Source organism: Mesoplodon densirostris, chromosome 16 (genome assembly GCF_025265405.1).
Source record: "Mesoplodon densirostris isolate mMesDen1 chromosome 16, mMesDen1 primary haplotype, whole genome shotgun sequence".
Taxonomy (NCBI): domain Eukaryota; kingdom Metazoa; phylum Chordata; class Mammalia; order Artiodactyla; family Ziphiidae; genus Mesoplodon; species Mesoplodon densirostris.
The window spans coordinates 88643853-88662050 of NC_082676.1; the positions used below are offsets into that span (position 1 = coordinate 88643853).

The window sequence follows — 18198 nt, forward strand, 5'->3', positions numbered from 1 at the left end:
TCTTCTCAGAGGTACTACCTTTGTACTACTCAGCCCACTCCGGCATGCCCTCCCCCTCTGCCACTCTCCCAAAACTGCTCTGATTAAAGTCACCAATTACCTCGAAGTGGCTCAATCTATGAGACACTGACCTGTCCTCAATCTTGTTCTGCTAGCAGCACATGGCATGGTGAAGCCTCCCCTCTTGCTTGATCTCTCTCCTCCCTGGGTTCGTCGACCGCACACTCTCCCAGTTTTTCTCTCTACCCCTGCTTTGCAGTCTCTTTTCCTGGTTTCACCTCCTGCCCTCACATGTTGAGGTTGCTCCTCAGTCGTGGGCCCTCTTCCCTGCTAATTTCACACATCCTGCCCCACAAATTTATTCACTCCCATGGTATAAAATACTGGCCACGATCATCTCCAAAGGCATCCCAACCTCACACCAACTGCTCAAAACACATCCCCACTCGGATGTGTTAAGGGCATCTCCTACTCCACGTGTAGAAAACAAAGCCTTGATCAACCTTCCTAAGCCTCGTACTCTGTCTCCAATTATTTATTCAGCGGACACTTACTGAGCCCCTAAGATATGCCAAGCACTGCTAGGCACTAGAGACCAAAAGATGAGGCAGGAGGGTAAGGTTCAATAGAACAGAGGGTTATAGAAAGGGAACCTACAGATATGTGTGAAAATAAAAGTGTGCATGGTGCTGTGATGGAGCACTTACGTAAGGCTGTAGGAGTCTAGCTCAGCAGCGAAGAGACTGATGGGGGTTGAGGAGGGCCTCCCTCAAAAAATAATCTCTGTGGACTTCCCTGGTGGCGCAGCGGCTCAGAATCCGCCAGCCAGCACTATTTACAATAGCCAGGACATGGAAGCAACCCAAGTGTCCATCGACAGACGAATAGATAAGAAGATGTGGCACATATATACAATGGAATATTACTCAGCCTTAAAAAGAAACGAAATTGAGTTACTTGTACTGAGGTGGATAGACCTAGAGTCTGTCATACAGAGTGAAGTAAGTCAGAAAGAAAAACAAATACCGTACGCTAACACATATGTATGGAATCTAAAAAAATAAAATAGTTCTGATGAAGCTAGGGGCAGGACAGGAATAAAGACGCAGATGTAGTGAATGGACTTGAGGACACGGGGAGGGGGAAGGGTAAGCGGCGATGAAGTAATAGAGTGGCACTGACATATATACAATACCAAATGTAAAATAGCTAGGTAGTGGGAAGCAGCGGCGTCGCAAAGGGAGATCAGCTCAGTGCCTTGCCACCACCTAGAGGGGTGGGATCAGGAGTGTGGAGGCAGACTCGAGAGGGAGGGCATATGGGGATATACGTATGCATAGAGCTGATTCACTTTGTTATACAGCAGAAACTAACACACCATTGTAAAGCAATTATACTCCAATAAATATGTTTAAAACAAAACAAAACAAAACAAAAAACAGGAATCCACCTGCCAATGCAGGGGACACGGGTTTGCTCCCTGCTCCAGGAAGATCCCGCATGCCTTGGAGCAACTAAGCCCACGAGCCACCGCTACTGAGCCCGTGCGCCACAACTTCTGAAGCCCGCGCACATAGAGCCTGTGCTCCGCCAACAAGAAGCCCCTGCAGTGAGAAGCCCGTGCCCCACGACGAAGGGTAGCCCCTCCTCGCCGCAACGACAGAAAGCCCACGCGCGGCAACGAAGACACAACGCGACCGAAAATTGATTAAATAAAGCTTATATTTAAAAAAAAAAAGAAAAAATCTCTGCTGGGAATTCCCCGGTGGTCCTCTGGTTAGGACCCTGTGCCTCCAGTTCAGGGGGCCTGGGTTCAATCCCTGGTTGGGGAACTAAGATCCTGAAAGCCGGCACCGCAGCCCAAATAAAAATGAAATAAAATAAAATATATTAAAATAAAAAAAGAAAGGATCTCTGATTCAAGGTCTAAAGGGTGAGAAGGTGTTTATCAGGCCAATATGTGGGGAGAAAATTTTTCCCATTTCAGTAAGTAGCACCTCCATTTACCCAATTACACACCATTAACCCACATTCCCCACATCCAATTCATCGCTTACTCCTATTTGCCTCCAAGCCATCACTAACCTTCCAAATATGACTCTAACGTGCCTGCTTTACTCCACCTCCAAGGCCACCACTGTGCACAAAGCCAGTCTCCTAATGAGTCTCCCCAAGTCTTCTCCCGCCCCTTCCTATCCATTCTCTTACAATAGCCAGTATGGTGTCTGAAAAAGGCATCTCTGCTAACACCACTTCCCTGTTTATACCCTGCAATGGCTTCCCACCAACTTTAGGATAAATCCCAAACAGATGATGGACTGGAGGTTGGAAGACCAGAAGGAGGTAGGGTGTTAGGTTAGAAAGAGGGATAAAGGGTCTAGGCAAACAGCGAAAAGGGCTGAAAAGAAAATGATCGGCACTTGTACAACAGTCCGGATGCAGGCAGGAGAATGCAGGAATAGCGAAGGAATACGAATAGCCAGCCACTTTTTATTTCTGCAATGCCTTTGCAATTCCCAAAGTGCTTCACTTATAACTGTGATTCTCAAACCTAGCTGTACATTAGAATCATCTGGAGAGATTTTTAAAACTACCAATGGCCAGCCCTCACCCCATTTTAATCAGAATATACACTTCACTAGGGCAGGAATTTTGTCTGTTTCATTCACTGTCCATATGAAAAGTACCTGGGACATACATGGTGCTCAGAAAATATATACTGAATGAATAAATGAAGGAAGGAATGTACCACTATCACCTGAGATCCAAGGAGACATTCTTTTCAAAACTTAGGGAGTAACCAGGCAACGTCAGTTACCATGGCAGCCCTGGGAAAAACATTACCATGTGACACTAACATTCCCAGGAGCCTACATTTGTTTCCACAATAGGTAAACCTTTCTCATTTCAAAGTACTATAATGTGAAATATGCATCTCAGTCAGAACTAGAGGTTACTCAATGTCTGCTGTGATCGGAGGAAAAGAGAAGGGCCTTACACAGTATCTAAAGCAATGACACGAAGAAACTAGGGGCCACGGGCAGAGACACACAGGCTCAGACAGGCTCCAATCTCTATGACATGCTGAGGAGATTCACTTTGTAAGGGCTCGAGCACGAGAAAGCAGCCACTAACCAGCTACCCTACCCTGTCTCAAATATGTGGAGAAAGTCAATGTAAATGCTTACCTATGTATTATTCTTTTCTGATCATTCTTTCAGTGTATCCCTTCTGGCTTTGTGCAAAGCGATTCTTTGTTTTGTACCTGAAAAATGAGCGGCACATGTAAATGGATGAAACTTGTCAGAGCAGACATCCAAGGAGCTCTTCAGCTAACGAACGAGGAGCTCCGAGTTCTGGGAAAGAATCGTAAAAGTGGTGTAGAATCACAATATCTTAGAGCATCCTTTATATGAAATCCCCTCTTTCATATCACCAGTCACTGGTCATCAGCCTATACATGAACTTTGCAGTGACAGAAAACCCAGCACTGTCTAGACAGGTCTAGGCACTTCTAGTTGCTACAGCAGTCTACATCAAGTTCAGAATCTGACTCCCTGTCACGCATCAGTCCCAGTCTGCCTTCTGCAATGGTACACCCCATGGCACACCTCATCTCTTTTCCATCTGGCACATTTCCCAAACACATGAGGACAATTTTGTTCTTCCTAAAGCTCTCTTCTCCCACGTCACCCTCCTAAATCACTCCTTCCTTCCTGTGTTTATGACTTTGAGGAGCCCCCAAGGTTTTCTCACCCCAAGGCCATGACAAGCAATGGCATCAGTGTGCCTGCTACAGATTCTAGGAAAGGGGCAGGGCCACACAAGGGTCTGGCAAATGTGACTGACAACCTGATGTGAGAGTACATGTGAGAACCTCAGCCTCTCTTCAGTCCTCAGCCTCTATCCAAGGTTTCTCCATAGCACACTATTGACATTTTGGGCCAGATAATTCTTTTGGGGTGGTGGGGAGGGCTGTCCTATGCCTTGTACGATATGTAGTAGCATCCTGGCCACTACCCACTAGATGTCTGCAGCACCGCCGCCCCCCCCCACACCCCGGATGTGACAAAGAAAAATGTCTCCAGCCATTGTGAAACGTTCTGGAGGACGGGTGATGGCAAAATCACCCTCACTCAAGAGCCACTGCTCTTTCCAATGACTCTGTTCACCCATGAGGACTCAAAACCCTCTCCTCTGCTGGCTTAGCATTCAACTCTCCAGAACGTCTATCGTGTATCAAAATGCTATTTGAAATTTGATAGTATTTATCTCTATAACGGTATCTGATGAAAGTAAAACTCTTTCGCCAGATGTTAATAACCTCCCAGGTGATTAATCCACGTTTACCTTATCTCCTACCCAAGACACTGGAAATTACAGAAATGATCGGACACCCATTTTCGGTATCCGTTCAGGAAGTACCTGTTGTCTAAGGCTTTTTGGCAACCTGAACAACTGAACTAAAGTAAAATATTCTGCCTGACCGTGGCTTTGTGAGACAAGACACAAACCTGTAGCAGGACCCTCCTCTCTGCCGTTTACGGAATTGAGGTATCTGACTGGAAAGCCGTTGGAGGTGAACTACCCAAGAAAGCAGTGGGTTCAGGATGAGAATTTGGAAAGGGTGACAAGGGAGGGGAGAATGAACCTCAGCTGAAAAGAAAGGGAAAAAGTACCAAGAGATGAGTTCTCTTGACTGAAGAGAAGATACGCTGAAAGCCATCAGCTTGCCCTCGGGGCCCTCAGCTCTCTGGGGAGCTCTAAGGGAAGGGTGAGCCTGGACCTACAACTCCGGACTCCTGGTCTCGGCCCCCAGGCCTGACCCATTCACTCAGACTCTCAATAAATACTTGTATTCAAAGACCTTACACGGGGACCACATCTGGGAAAACATCGCCGCACCCTCATCATAAGTCACGGGGAGACCCGAACTGGCCAAGCCATGACAGGAGCTGTGAGGGCGACAAAAGAGCACGGCAGGGATCGGACATCGGATCGCCAGAAGCCCTCCGCCCTCCTGGTTCGTAATGCCAGGGCCCCATCGCCGCGCATCGCCGGACCCCGGTCCTGCCTCCGCCGCGCGCCCTTCCCCAAGGTTGGCGGGGGTCTGGAGTCACCATCCCCGGTTCGGACCTACAGACCTCGCCGCTGCTGAGCTCTACAGATCCCGCTCCTTCCACACAGTTCGCCGAGTCCGCGGGCCTTACTGAGCCGCGCCGGCCACCGTCCGCGAGGCCTTGGCGCGCCTGTGACGTCACTGTCGTGCGCCTCTCCCGCAACAAGGGGTGTATGGCTCTCGCACGGCGGCTTCGGCTGTTGTCGCTCGCGGCTCGGTTGCTTCTGGCGCCTTGCCGGGACCTGACGGTCCGCGGTCCCAACGAGCCGCTGCCCGTGGTGCGCATCCCGTGGGCTCTACAGCGGCGGCAGGAAGAGCGGCATAGCGGCCAGCGTAGCCACCCCGCGGCCGATGCTGGCGCGTCCTGGGCTGCTGCTGATGTCAGTGCGGCCACCCGACTTGAACCAGCCGGCTCACCTCACGCTGGGCTCTTGGAACCCGCGCCACTCTCTTCGTGGGGCTGGAGGAATCGGTGCACCCACGCGGACCATTTCTCCATCGAGTGCGCGCAACATGAGGCTCCAGCGCTGCGGAATCTTTCGCCCAAGGGCAGCTGCACTGAAGTGTGTCTGGAGCTCCCCGGTCTGAGCGCGCTACAGGAGGCTGCTCCCGAAGTTGTTCGGCCCACAAACGTGCAGTCAAGTACCATTCCCCCACTTCTTCGCGGCCGCCACATTCTCTTCGCCGCAGAAACCGGCAGTGGCAAAACTCTCAGCTACATGCTACCTCTCCTTCAACGGCTGTTGGGCCAGCCAAGGCCGGACCCCTGTCGTATCCCTGCTCCTCGAGGCCTGGTTCTTGTGCCTTCTCGAGAATTAGCCGAACTGGTGTGTGCCGTGGCCCAGGCCTTGGGCAGCTCCTTGGACTTCCAGGTGCTGGAGTTAGGGGGAGGCCATGGCATGAGGAGAATCAGGCTGCAACTGTCCAAACAACCTCCAGCAGATATTCTGGTGGCCACTCTGGGGGCTCTGTGGAAGGCCCTGAAAACTCAACGGATCAGCCTGGAGCAGCTCTCCTTCTTGGTGCTGGATGATGCAGACATGCTTTTGGATGAAATCTTCCTGGAACTGGTGGATTACATCTTGGAGGGGAGCCATATAGCAGAAGGCCCAGCTGACTTAAAAGACCCCTTCAATCCCAAAGCTCAGTTAGTGCTGGTGGGTGCCACATTTCCCGAAGGTGGAGGCCAGCTGCTGAGTAAAGTTGCCAGCTTAGACTCTCTAACCCCCGTTACCAGTGACAAGCTCCACTGCATCATGCCTCATGTCAGACAGACATTCATGAGCCCGAAGGGAACAGAGAAGGTGACTGGGTTGGTACAGATCCTTAGGCAGCATGACAGAGCATATAGGACTGGCACCGCAGGAACTGTTCTGGTGTTCTGTAATTGCTACAGCACTGTGAACTGGCTGGGGTATATATTCTGGATGACCACAAAATCCAACACTTAAGACTGCAGGGACAAATGCCAGCCTCAATGAGAGCAGGCATCTTCCAGTCCTTCCAGAAGGGCTCCCGAGACATTCTTCTCTGCACAGACATCGCCTCTCAGGGCCTGGACAGCACCCAGGTGGAGCTAGTCATCAATTATGATTTCCCTCTCACCCTGCAAGACTACATCCACAGAGCAGGGAGGGTGGGCCGGGTGGGGATCGAGGTGCTAGTCACTGTCATCAGCTTTGTGACCCATCCCTGGGACGTGAGCCTGGCTCAGAAGATTGAACTGGCAGCTCGCCAGAGGAGAAGACTTCCAGGACTGGGGTCCTCAGTGAGAGAGCCTTTGCACCAGCAAACCTTATTGCAGCAGGCTTATATATGATGCCATAACAGGGACCTTTCCCTCTGTGCTGGATGGGTGAGCACACTTGTCAGTAGGGTGCTCTGGGCTGCCTAGTCACCTTCTGAAGACCCGGGCTGCTGTCTGGCTTCAAAAGGTAAGTTGCTGGCCAACACTTGAGGGTGAACTACTGAGCTTGGCTCTCTGTAGTCTTTCACGTGAAGAATAATGTCGATCTTGGCTCTGTATTATGTCATGGTTTCTAACAATAAGCGATGTTTCTATGGGTGCCCCTTAATAACAGTGTCCACTGGGGCAGAATTCAGTAGACCCTGAGAAGATTCACACTCCAAACTACCACACTTAGGACGAAGGCTCTTTCAATTGATGTTTTAGTTTAAATTTCGTTTCCTGCCCCCAAACATCCATTAAGCCTCCAGGAGAAGGAAAAGGGGATGTGACTAGCAATAAAGAGAAATTTTCTTCACAACAATGGCCATGGCAAGCTTAGGCACTTTTGGTGAAATCTCTCTGGGAAGTACTGACAGAGGAATAAAAGGCAAACTGACACAGAAATATTGCTTGGTGTGCATTTCCAGGCTCTGCCTTCTTTCTCATCTCTTGGTGGCAGGTGGAGGAAGAGAAGAAAAGGTTAAACTTTTTTTATAAACCAGCAGAATAAGCTTATAACATCCTCTCACTATCTCTGCATAGGTTCTAGTCTCTGCAGCATTATATAAGCTTTGCCCAAAGTAATGAACTGTTGAAAGTCAAATGTAATACTTCACCAAACAACTTAAAAATGCTTGTGCACTGGAAAGGGTTAAGTTGCAGAGAACACAAATGGACCTAGAGCAACCTTTGCCGAAAGAGAATATTGTGCTAAATGTACAGTCATAGCTCTTTTCCATATGAAGAAACAGTCAGAAGGATAAAAGAACTTGGTCAAAATCACACAAGTCAGTAGGAAAGAATCTGGTTTGTCTGTCCTCAGGGTTGTGTTCTTTAACCACCAGGCTAGCTTTTCTCAAATCTGATTCATGCATAGAATAACTATACACCTCTGCTTGCCTTGAATATTCCCTGTTTATACATATGCCTGCTGCAGTTTTTTATATTGACCACTTTGACTCCCAAAAGCAACCGAGAATACACAATAATTTGGTCTCTCTATCCATGGACCACTGTGGTGGGACTGCCCAGGAAGCTTATTAAAAGTGCAGCTTCCTGGGCCTCCCTGGTGGCGCAGTGGTTAAGAGTCCGCCTGCCGATGCAGGGGATACGGGTTCGTGCCCCGGTCTGGGAGGATCCCATATGCCGCGGAGCGGCTGGGCCCGTGAGCCATGGCCGCTGGGCCTGCGCATCCGGAGCCTGTGCTCCGCAACGGGAGAGGCCACAACAGTGAGAGGCCCGCATACCGCAAAAAAAAAAAAAAAAAAAAAAAAAGTGCAGCTTCCTGAGCCCTACTCCAGATCTAGATAAGTTTTCTGAGGGTTGGCTCAAGAATCCAGGTACAAGGCTTTTTAAGTGGTTTGGTGGAACCCCCCAGGTGATTCTCTCGCTCTCTTAAGTTAATAAACCGTTTATTCTGCCTCCCCCAGATGCCCAGCCAGGTCCTGTTAAGGTAGGAGTCCCCACACCACATCAGAGGGATGCTCCCAGCAAAGTAATCTCTGGAGCCTTGGAGATTCTGAATGGTCTCATGCTGGCCCACCTGCCGTGACAAACCTCCGCCAGAGCATTCCCCTTCACATTTTACCTTCTACCACTCCCAAAGGCAGTCTGCTCCAATGAGGCCTGACTTCGTCTGTCCTAACGGGCACCCACTGATTCAAGCAGTTTAGGGATAGAAGGTGCTGTGGTTCTCAACCAGGGTGGCCCAACCTCTAAAAGGGTAGCCCAAGCAGTCTCTACCTCCTGGGCACATCCCCTCTGCAACAGCCCCAGTAAACGAAGGTCCCATCTTTGCTTTTTCAAGGTCGGCAACAGGGTGTCCCCTCCTAAAGAAGGTTCTCTCTCATTGCCACACTATCAAAAGCTGCCCCAAATGTGGTTCCTTCCTGTGGGCCGGATCAGGCTAAGGGCAGAGTTGTCTCTTTCCTTCTCTGAGTCGGACCAAGTTGTCTTACTAACCCCTCTTCACAGTGTTGACCATGATTTTCACGGGGGCTGCTGCTGAGCCTTTATCTCATCCTTTCATGGTGGAGAGAGAGAGGATTATAATGATTTTTACTTCTAGGGGAGAGGGGAGTGTAATGATTATGTTGTCATTTTGTATTATGTCCTTTTGTCATGAATTTGTTTTGAATTTCATATTAAAATGGGCCCACCATTCCCACTTTGTGAGGTCATTCAGCACCCTCATTTTGCACCTTTAACATCTCTCTCAGTATCACTTGGAAATGTTTGAAACGGCATGAGCTTGTCCTCACATTCCTATCAGCTGTAAATCCGGAGCCCCAACATGAACGTAACCATTGAGCAGAACCCCTCTCCACTAGCTGTGTAACACTGGGTAGGCTCCTTAACATCTTGGTTTTTCTAAGCCCTCAGGTGTAAAAATGTGAGGGTTCTATGAATTTATATTTGGGGCAGGACAAGGTCGAGAAGAGTGTGTCTTTGCTTGTATTCTTCCAAACTGGAATGTCTTCCCTCTCTTCCCCATGGGTCCAAATCTCACTTGTCCTTCAGGCCCACTGCCAAGGAGCCTTCCCTGATTCCCCAGTCCACACAATTCTCTGCCTCTTAGGGTCAGTGCCATACAACCTAGCTGTCTCTTAACGTTAATCTTGCCTCTCAAGCCAATTTCAGAATGTGGGTCTTTCTTGCCCTCCTGGGGCCCCTGGGGCTGTACCAGCCCACCTGCACGCCCCACGTGGGGTGTCTGCTAGACTAGGGCATGGGTGGGGAAGCCCAGGGGTGAGGGACCAGGCAGAGTACCTCTGCCTCCACCCTGCTCTCCTCCACAAAACTGCCCCTCCTCCTGAAGCCTGACCCGCAAGTCACAGGTTCCTTATTATGACCTCACTGGGTAGTGATGACCTCACAGGCCTTCTCACAGTTTCCATGGCAGCGTAACTATGGAAACGTGCTGCCCTCAGAGAAACTGCCCTACCAGTTCTCCACCAGATACCAATCTCTTTGGTTGTCTGAGAGAGAATGTCTGACCGGATCATCTATATTTACTCAAACCTGTGCTCTGTTCCCTGGCTGGGCAGTGCAGCAGGTACACCGAGACCGAGCACCTGTAGAAGAGGCATGGTGTACACACAACCTCACCTGGCTGCCACATGTTCCTGTGGGGCTTGCCCACTACGTAAACCTCAGCACTTTCCCAGCTGTAAGTAATACCAGTGACCTGGGACACCTTCAGGGTCCCACAGTGCTCACTGCTGAGGACAAGTGAAAGGTCATCCCTGAACTAGTGTTCAGGAAGCTTCTGATCTTTATAAATGTTGCCTTCTGCTTTGGGCTACAGGATGCTTCCATTCAGACCCTTTCCTGATTGGCCTCTTAGCAAAAGGCAAGTGCATTTTTCTTGGCAGGTAGTAAACGGAGCAGTTTGAGGAAGAGGGCCACTCTTGAACCACACCTTCAAACCCAGGCACCTCTGTGCTGTCATGTACACATCTATATCGGTCCCCTCAGACACATCCCATACTGAGCTGCTGAGTACTAGGGGAGAGGGTGGTGCCTTATTCATGGGAAGACCGGAAGAACCAAGGGGGGTGATGAAGTGCTAGTGAGACTGGAGGGCTGAGCAGATGGTGTCCCAGGAGGCTGGGTGGATGTGAGCCTACACTTGGTACCCAGAACCCGGTTCTGAGTCTCCTGATCACTCTGCCTCAGTATTTGGCCTTGTTCTAATCTAGATAAAAGTATCAGAGGGCTAGAGTTCAGTGTGGTTGTAACAGGCATTATAAATGGGGCCCAAGAGGGGTTGCCAAAGTGGGAGGGGTCCTTAACCAATTTATATTAGATTATCTTTTTCCAAAACTTGAAAGACGTTTCCATTAAAGCCTGAGAAGTGACACACTGCAAGAAATGTTTTCTCTGTTGTGGAAGGGAGAGATGGAGAGGATCATGATTGCAATTTCTTTCGGGTTCTACTGTTTTCCCTGGCAACGGTGAAGAGACTACCTCACCTGATGCAGCCGTAGGCTCTAGAAATTGCTTTTGCAGCCAGTGTCCCTTCTCTAGGGACTCAGAGAGGTGATGGGCCAAGTCTGTGTTTTGGATGTCAAGTAGATTAAAGGTCTTCAGCCAGAAACCTGGAGAGACATGAGAGGGAAATTCTGGCAGGAGGCTGTGTACAGCAGAAGTGACTGATCAGTTCTGATTTTCTTTGCAGCAGCTGTGGCTCCCATTTCTCCTCCTAAACCTGGTCACTACCATGTCCTCAACCGAGGGTGTGGAGAAACGCAGTTGGGCTGGCATGGGGAGACATACTGCCTGGTTGGTGGCTACCGGGCCTACGGGGATGCTCCTTTGGCCATGCCAGCAAAGGCGGAAGCCGAGAAGCCAGTCCCCAGATGTGCTCCCGAGAGAAAGCACACTCCAGAAGAGTCGGACGAAGATCTCGGTTGCTCCAGACCCAAAATCCGGCGACTGTAGCATGGTGCCAGGAGGCGGACTCCACAGAATCTTGCTGGCTGAACCATTCTGAAGACAGGGCAATGGTTTAACTGCCTAAGACAGCGAATGCCTCTTCCTGCAGTGACCCCTCCCGCCCCCCCACTGCCCACTACCACAGATTAGAACCTGCGTCGTTCTGTCTGAGCCTTCCTCAGCCAGGAGCCTCCCTGCACACTAAATGGCCATAAGCCAGGAGCCTCAGAAAGTGAGGTTTGAAATGAAAGTCTGCCCTGAACATCCCAGGGCGGAAGCTGGCCTGGAAGAAAACCTGACATTCCTCTGCTCAATCCTCACGGGCCCCTTTGTGAGCTGGAGAAAGTGAAGTCTGCCCTCTGCGAGCCGAGGAGGATGCAGGAGCAGAGACAGGGTGCAGAGAAGCCTTAGCAGTCTACCACATGGGCTCCTGCCCTGAGCCATTGTCAGCGGCCACCACCACAAACCAGTGGGGAGCTGGGCTTTTTGAAACTGAAAGCAGCAATCTGTGGCTTCCCAAAGAGCCTCCTGCCTGGGGTCTCAGGAGGCAGGACAGAGAGGCCGAGGAAGCCCTGCTCCCTGAAGCAAGAACAGGATGGAGAGTCAAGCAGCACGCACCCCGCCCCGAGGTTCACATGCTCCTTTATTGCCAGCCCTTTCCGTCCCCAGTGGCGTCCCTTACTGCTCAATAAAATGTTCTTCTGTAACAGATTTGTAGGGTCGCCAGTGCTCAGACTTAGGTCACTAGCCCTGTGCTAGGCACTCCTGCCACCTGGGGAAGGTTCCAAAGGTGGAACAGCTCCAGGGGGTGCCAGGGATCAGAGCAAAAACTTGAGAGGCTGGGGATGCAGGAGTTTGGGCACAGTCCCTAAATCATCTCAGTGGTTGAGCTGCTGTGAGAAGGCACATCCCCAGTGTGCGTGTGTGTGTTGGGGGGAGGGGGTCCCTAGAGGAGGCAGCTAGCGGGAGGGCTTGAGGCTGGAAATGGGGAATGGCGTGCGGCCTCTGAGCAAGCATAGGCACTTAGCCCTTGAGGTTTCTGGGAAAGCTAGAGCCACAAGGGCCACGAGATAAGGCAAGTGTAGCAGCAGAGCCCAGGTGCCAGGTCTTTCTTCAGAACCTACACTTCTCCACGAGGCCGGGCCTTCCACGCTGAGGTAGGAGGGATCCTGGCCAGAAGGTCAGCCAGCAGCTCTGGGACGAAGGTTGCTGCGGCGGGGGCTCTTCTGCCATGGAAGCGACTTCATTTCCTTCCACACAAATAGCCTACTGACTGAGTTCCTGCTCTGTTGAGTAAAAGGGTGTTGACTCTCCCCAGAAGGTTGTTCAGTTCACATCCCAAAAGTCCTTCTATTCAGGCCCTGGGGAGGTATAGCAGCTCCTGAGGGCGCTCTCCTGAGGCTGGCTGACAGAAGTGGGGGAGGTTCCTGATAGTTCTCAGGCGCTGGTTCAAGTCCCCAGAGAATGGTCATGCAGGTTGGGGAGTCAAGTAGGAGGAGAGAGAAGGTCGGGGGCAGAGGGCCCCCTCCTGAATCCAGAGCTCACAAGGTTACCCCCCCATTTCCAGAAATTATCTCTTCCCCCACACCAGCCCCCATGGCCCAGTACCGGGAAACCGGGAGCCCAGAGCACTTGTGGCCACAGAGACCCTCGCACGCAGCCCTCGGGGTGGGCAGGGCCGGCTGCAGGCAGATGGGGACGAGGTGTGCTCCCGGGAGGCCACGGGCTGCAGGTGGCCCTCTGAGAGAAGCACCCCATTTTGGACAGGAAGGTTAGAGGCGGGGGAGAGCACCCTAGGGCGCCCCCTCGGAGCAGTGGGTGTGGGAAGAGGGGCGGGGGCGGAGGGAACCCGCGATGGGAGGCGAGTGGGCTCTCAGCAGAGGCCAGCTTAGCCTGCGGGAGCTGCCTCTGATCAGGGGGCGGGAAGGCAGTGCCGCCCTGTGGCTGCCGGGCTTCCCGGATCCGGATCGCGGCTCTCCGCACACGGGTCGCAGGGTCCTGTGACTCTGTATCCCCTCCCTCACCCCGCCCACCTCGCGAGGCCGCGCCGCTGGGTGGCCTGTGTCGACGGGCAGAGCCCCATCGCCCGCCCCTCTCAGACCCGCCTCTGCCCGCCTGCCTTGCCCTGCGCAGCTTGCGGCCCGGGGGCCTCGAAGGTCCCCGTGCACGCAGCCAGTGGCCTCTGCTGTGCCTGCTGCTCCTGCTGGGTCTGCTGCTGTGACCGGTAACCCTCGTGCAGACCACGCTGGGCACCTCCAGCACCCCAAGTCCGCGGGAGCGCACGCGGGCCCTGATGCGGGACTTCCCGCTTGTGGAAGGGTGGCTGCAGTGTGTGCGGGCTGCTGGGGGCCGGTGGGGGCCTAGCCTGGCCCTGGGCAGAGGAGGAGGTCCGGAGCATGTAGCGCTATTGGGGAGGCTCCCTCACACCACCCCTGGATGTCCTCTCCATCATCTATGGATGCCCTTCCCCTTCTCTGTCATCCCCTCCCTGGTGGGAAACCCTCAGCCCAGGCCTCAGCTGCTCCTAGTATAGTCTGTGTGACAGTGTGAGGTGGGGGACCCCCAGGCTGGCCCAGGCCAGGCAATGTGTCCTGCCCGATCCCAAGACCTAAGGAGCCCACCCATTTGCCTTGACCTCCCTCCAGCCACAACAACATGCCCCTGGTCCTGAGGCAGTTTTACCACAATGGGCTATACCATGGTAATCTGCGCAATTTCAGCCATGGCTAGACCAGCTTGGACAGGCTGAAAGATGGTCTCGTGGGTGGCCAGGTACCAAAGGGACACACAAGGTGCCACCATGGCTGCTGGGGAATGTGGGGTAGTTTGGGGGCCACAGAGGCCACAGGTTAGTCACATTGGAACGAAGTTACCATAGTGACCTAGAAAGTGCCATGCCATGGATGCTGGGGGCTACAGGGGTCACAGTGAGCCCACCTGACGGGCTTCCAAGTACCACAGAAAAAGCAACGCATTACATGTGACTTCTGGGCACAGTAAGTGCTGTGCCAGCTGAGGAGGCTATGAGAAGCCCAAGGAGTTCCAAAGCCCAAACTAAGCCCTGGCCTTCCCTCAGTTCTGGTCAGCCTACGTCCCATGCCAGACCCATGAACGGGATGCTGTGCGCCTCATCCTGGAACAAGTTGACCTCATCCGCCTCATGTGTGCCTCCTATTCTGAGCTGGAGCTTGTGACCTCAGTTAAAGGTAGACGGGGGACTTCCCTGGTAGTCTAGAGGTTAAGACTCCACGCTTCCACTGCAGGGGGGTCGGGTTTGATCCCCGGTGGGGGAACTAAGAGCCCTCATGCTGCGTGGCACGGCCAAAAAAAAAGGTAAACAGACTGGTGGTAGTGGGTGTTAGGGACTTCAGTAAGCTACCCCTGCCTCTGAAAATGATCATCTGACCTATGTGCCCCCAGCTCTCAACAATACCCGGAAGTTGGCTTGCCTTACTGGTGTGGAGGGCGGGCACTCACTGGACAGTAGCCTCTCCATCTTGCGTACCTTCTATGCGCTGGGTGTGCGCTACGTGACACTCACCCACACCTGCTACATGCCCTGGTGAGCACCTGAATATATTCAGGAAAAAACGCATTCGCCCTTTTTGGCCAACCAAAGAAGCGGGCAATGCAAATCAACACTGCAAAGAAGTCTCACTAGGCATTGGTCAAAAGGGCCATGCTGAAAAAGTGTAAAAACTAGAAATGCAGGGCAAGTCAAGGAGAAAAGGGAGCTTTTTTTCGCTGATGGGCGTGATATAAATTGCCAACGGCCACTCTCGAAAATTGTATGGTGTTTCCTAAAACATCTAAAAAACAGAGCTACAGAGCACAGGGCACTTCCACTCATGGGCTTATATCTTGAGAAAACCAAAAATCGACAGGACACAGGCACCCCAAATTTTAGGGCTGCTGTGCTCACAAAATCCTCGACTCGGGTACATCTTAAGTATCTCATGAAAGAGAAAAATGGATAAACAAGTTGTAGTACTTATGTACAATGGAATATCACTCAGCCATGAAATCAATGTCCTAAGGCTAGTAGCAGCATAATGAGTGGATTTAGGTACCATGATTCTAAGAGAAATACATCACACAGATAAAGAAACTTATCATAAGTAAGATATCAGTTATAGACGGAATGTAAAAATCGCTACATGAACTAAATTACAAAACAGAACAGAGTCACACATTTAGAAAACACACTTATGGCTGCTTAAGGGGAAAGGTGAGGTGGGGTGATGCATAAAACAACAGTTTGAAATTAGCACAGATACCGTTCAATCAACCAAATATGTAATAGAGAAGACATACTCATTGCTCAGTGAACTGGACTCAACACACCTTATTCACCACAGAAGAATATATCCGCGTAGGCTGGGCCCGTGAGCCATGGCCGCTGAGCCTGCGCGTCCGGAGCCTGCGCGTCCGGAGCCTGTGCTCCGCAACGGGGGAGGCCACAACAGTGAGAGGCCCGCATACCGCAAAAAAAAAAAAAAAAAAAAGTATTTATTGATATTTCTTGGTAAGTGAATATAGTGGGTGTAAAGGGGCACAAACACAGCATTGAAAATCAGCTAAATCCCATTATAAATACAAATTACAAAAAAAAGCAAAGATAGTGAAAGAGAGAGAAATTCTTACAAAATTCATTCAGTGGCTGTGGTGCAACCTGGATTGACCACATCTAGACCCACAGCTGGAAGAGACATAAGGCTGGACACTCTTGGGGGCGACCGGATTGGTGAGGTTGCGTGAGCAAATGCAGACCCTTTAAAGTAATACTGCGTGCTACCCATTCCATGGGTCAGAAATCTCCAGGTTCAAGGGAATCTTCCTACAGCTAAAACATGCATGGGAAACCCAGAGGATGGTACACCATATGATCAGGAAACGTTTCTAAAACGCACCTCATTTTTCATCTCGTGGTGCTCGGGTTCACCATTCCAGCTGCTTTACCAACAATCTCCCCACTTGGAGAATCAGCACCTTTAACCTCCTGTTTCGTACAGTTTGCAATTTGTCCAGAGGTTGAACGGGTAGAGGGGGAACCAATGAGAGATCAGCTCTAGGTGTTTGGACAGACACATGTCACTCTAATTTCCAATCAGGAAGAAGAATTAACCAAAGGCTCTGCCTGCCCCCCGGAACCAGAATAGGGCCTGAAGCAATCCTGCGGTTTGGAGGCCAGCTCCCAAAAAGGCGAGTTGAAAAATGAATCTCAGAGGCACTAAAATTCACAAACCTGCAGGATAATAAATGATAACTTTCGTACCTTATTGAGGTAAGGCAACGAAGAGGATTTGAAAACAAGGCAGAATTGCAGGAAACCGTTTTCAAGAGGTAGATCGGAGTCGCCTTTAAAGCACATGAAAAGCGGCAGAACTTCGACAATGATGCAGTTGGCCAAAATGGGCATACGTTTTTTTTTCCTGAATATATTAAGGAAAAAACGCGTAGGCCCTTTTTGGCCAACCAAGCAAGTGGGCAATGCAAATCAGCACTACAAAGAAGTCACACTTCGCATCGTTCAAAAGGGGTTTTACCATATTTGAAATTCCAATATTTTAGCCTGACACGTTTTTGGATTTTAGAAAAAAAATATTTTAAATGAGACAAAAAATCTTTTTTATGACCCAAAAAGACAGCAATAGTTTTATATTTTTATCTATTTCACTTGCACACAAAAGTCTCATGGGGTTATGTAAAGCAGTCCTGTTGGATGCTGTGCATGGTGCAAATATGGATTAAAGCTTTGGAATCTTAAGCTTCACTCACCTGAAACTTTTAAATTAGGATGCAAGCAATCCTTTCCAACATGTGAACAGAGAAGGACACTGTCTTTATTTTATTTGTCAGGTAATTAATCTGTCTTTTGCCCCAAGGAGAGAAACACCTGGCACTTCTATCACTGTGTTGTACAAAAATCTTTGAACACAGAGTGCAAGCAGAGGCTGATACAAGATGTGAAAGAAAAAAAAGAGAGAGAGACCCCTGTGGCATTTTCTCCTAACTTATTGCAATCTCCCATTTAAAATGTGGAAATAATCAATCTTCTGAGGAAAAAGGCCCAAGGAAGCTTTTTGCTTTTGTGGAATAATGCAATGCCTAAAGATTTCATGAGGCAAGAAGAATTAATGAGAATGACCATGAGAAATCAAGAAAAGTCAGATCCATGGATGAAGTGATGTTTACCTCTGTGAATCAATAAGAAGTAGGAGCAAATGAAAAGAAAGCTGAATACAACATTTTCTGAATAAATGTAACCTTTCAGCTGTCACAGACAAATTAATGCTCACTATGATACAACATATTTAGTTCAGAAAGTTAACTTAAATTTAAAGCTTAACAATTAGATTTATTGAAGAAACGAAAACATATTTGTGGTTTAGAATATATAATGTGTTCTGCAACAGATAAGATTACATAAATAAATAGAAATAAGACTAAATAGAGGAAAATAACAAATTAGATGTTATTAACATTAAAAACTGACACTCATCTAAAGAAAGAGGAAAGACAGAAAGACAGAAGAACTTATATCAAGTATATATTTAAAACTCCTAAATAGGAAGTCTTCAGATGTTAAAAAAAAAAAAAGTCTTCAATAAGAAGATAATGTAATAACAAAGATGGGAAAAATATACCAAAAGATATTTCAAGAAAGAGAGTACAGAACGTTAAGTAAACATAT

General features: G+C 49.9%; 1 long non-coding RNA gene and 2 pseudogenes across 5 annotated transcripts in view; 2 read left to right on the plus strand and 1 right to left on the minus strand.

The window, feature by feature from the left end:
* LOC132503685 (uncharacterized) overlaps positions 1-18198 on the minus strand; it is a 60832-nt gene that overhangs the window by 9608 nt on the left and 33026 nt on the right. For all 5 annotated transcript variants that reach the window (XR_009534636.1, XR_009534634.1, XR_009534635.1 and 2 more), the window contains one exon: positions 3189-3265. This is a non-coding gene — a long non-coding RNA (uncharacterized LOC132503685). The remainder of the gene's footprint in view (positions 1-3188; positions 3266-18198) is intronic.
* Positions 4779-12187, plus strand: LOC132503684 (probable ATP-dependent RNA helicase DDX28; annotated as a pseudogene).
* LOC132476042 (dipeptidase 2-like) lies at positions 13359-15070 on the plus strand (annotated as a pseudogene).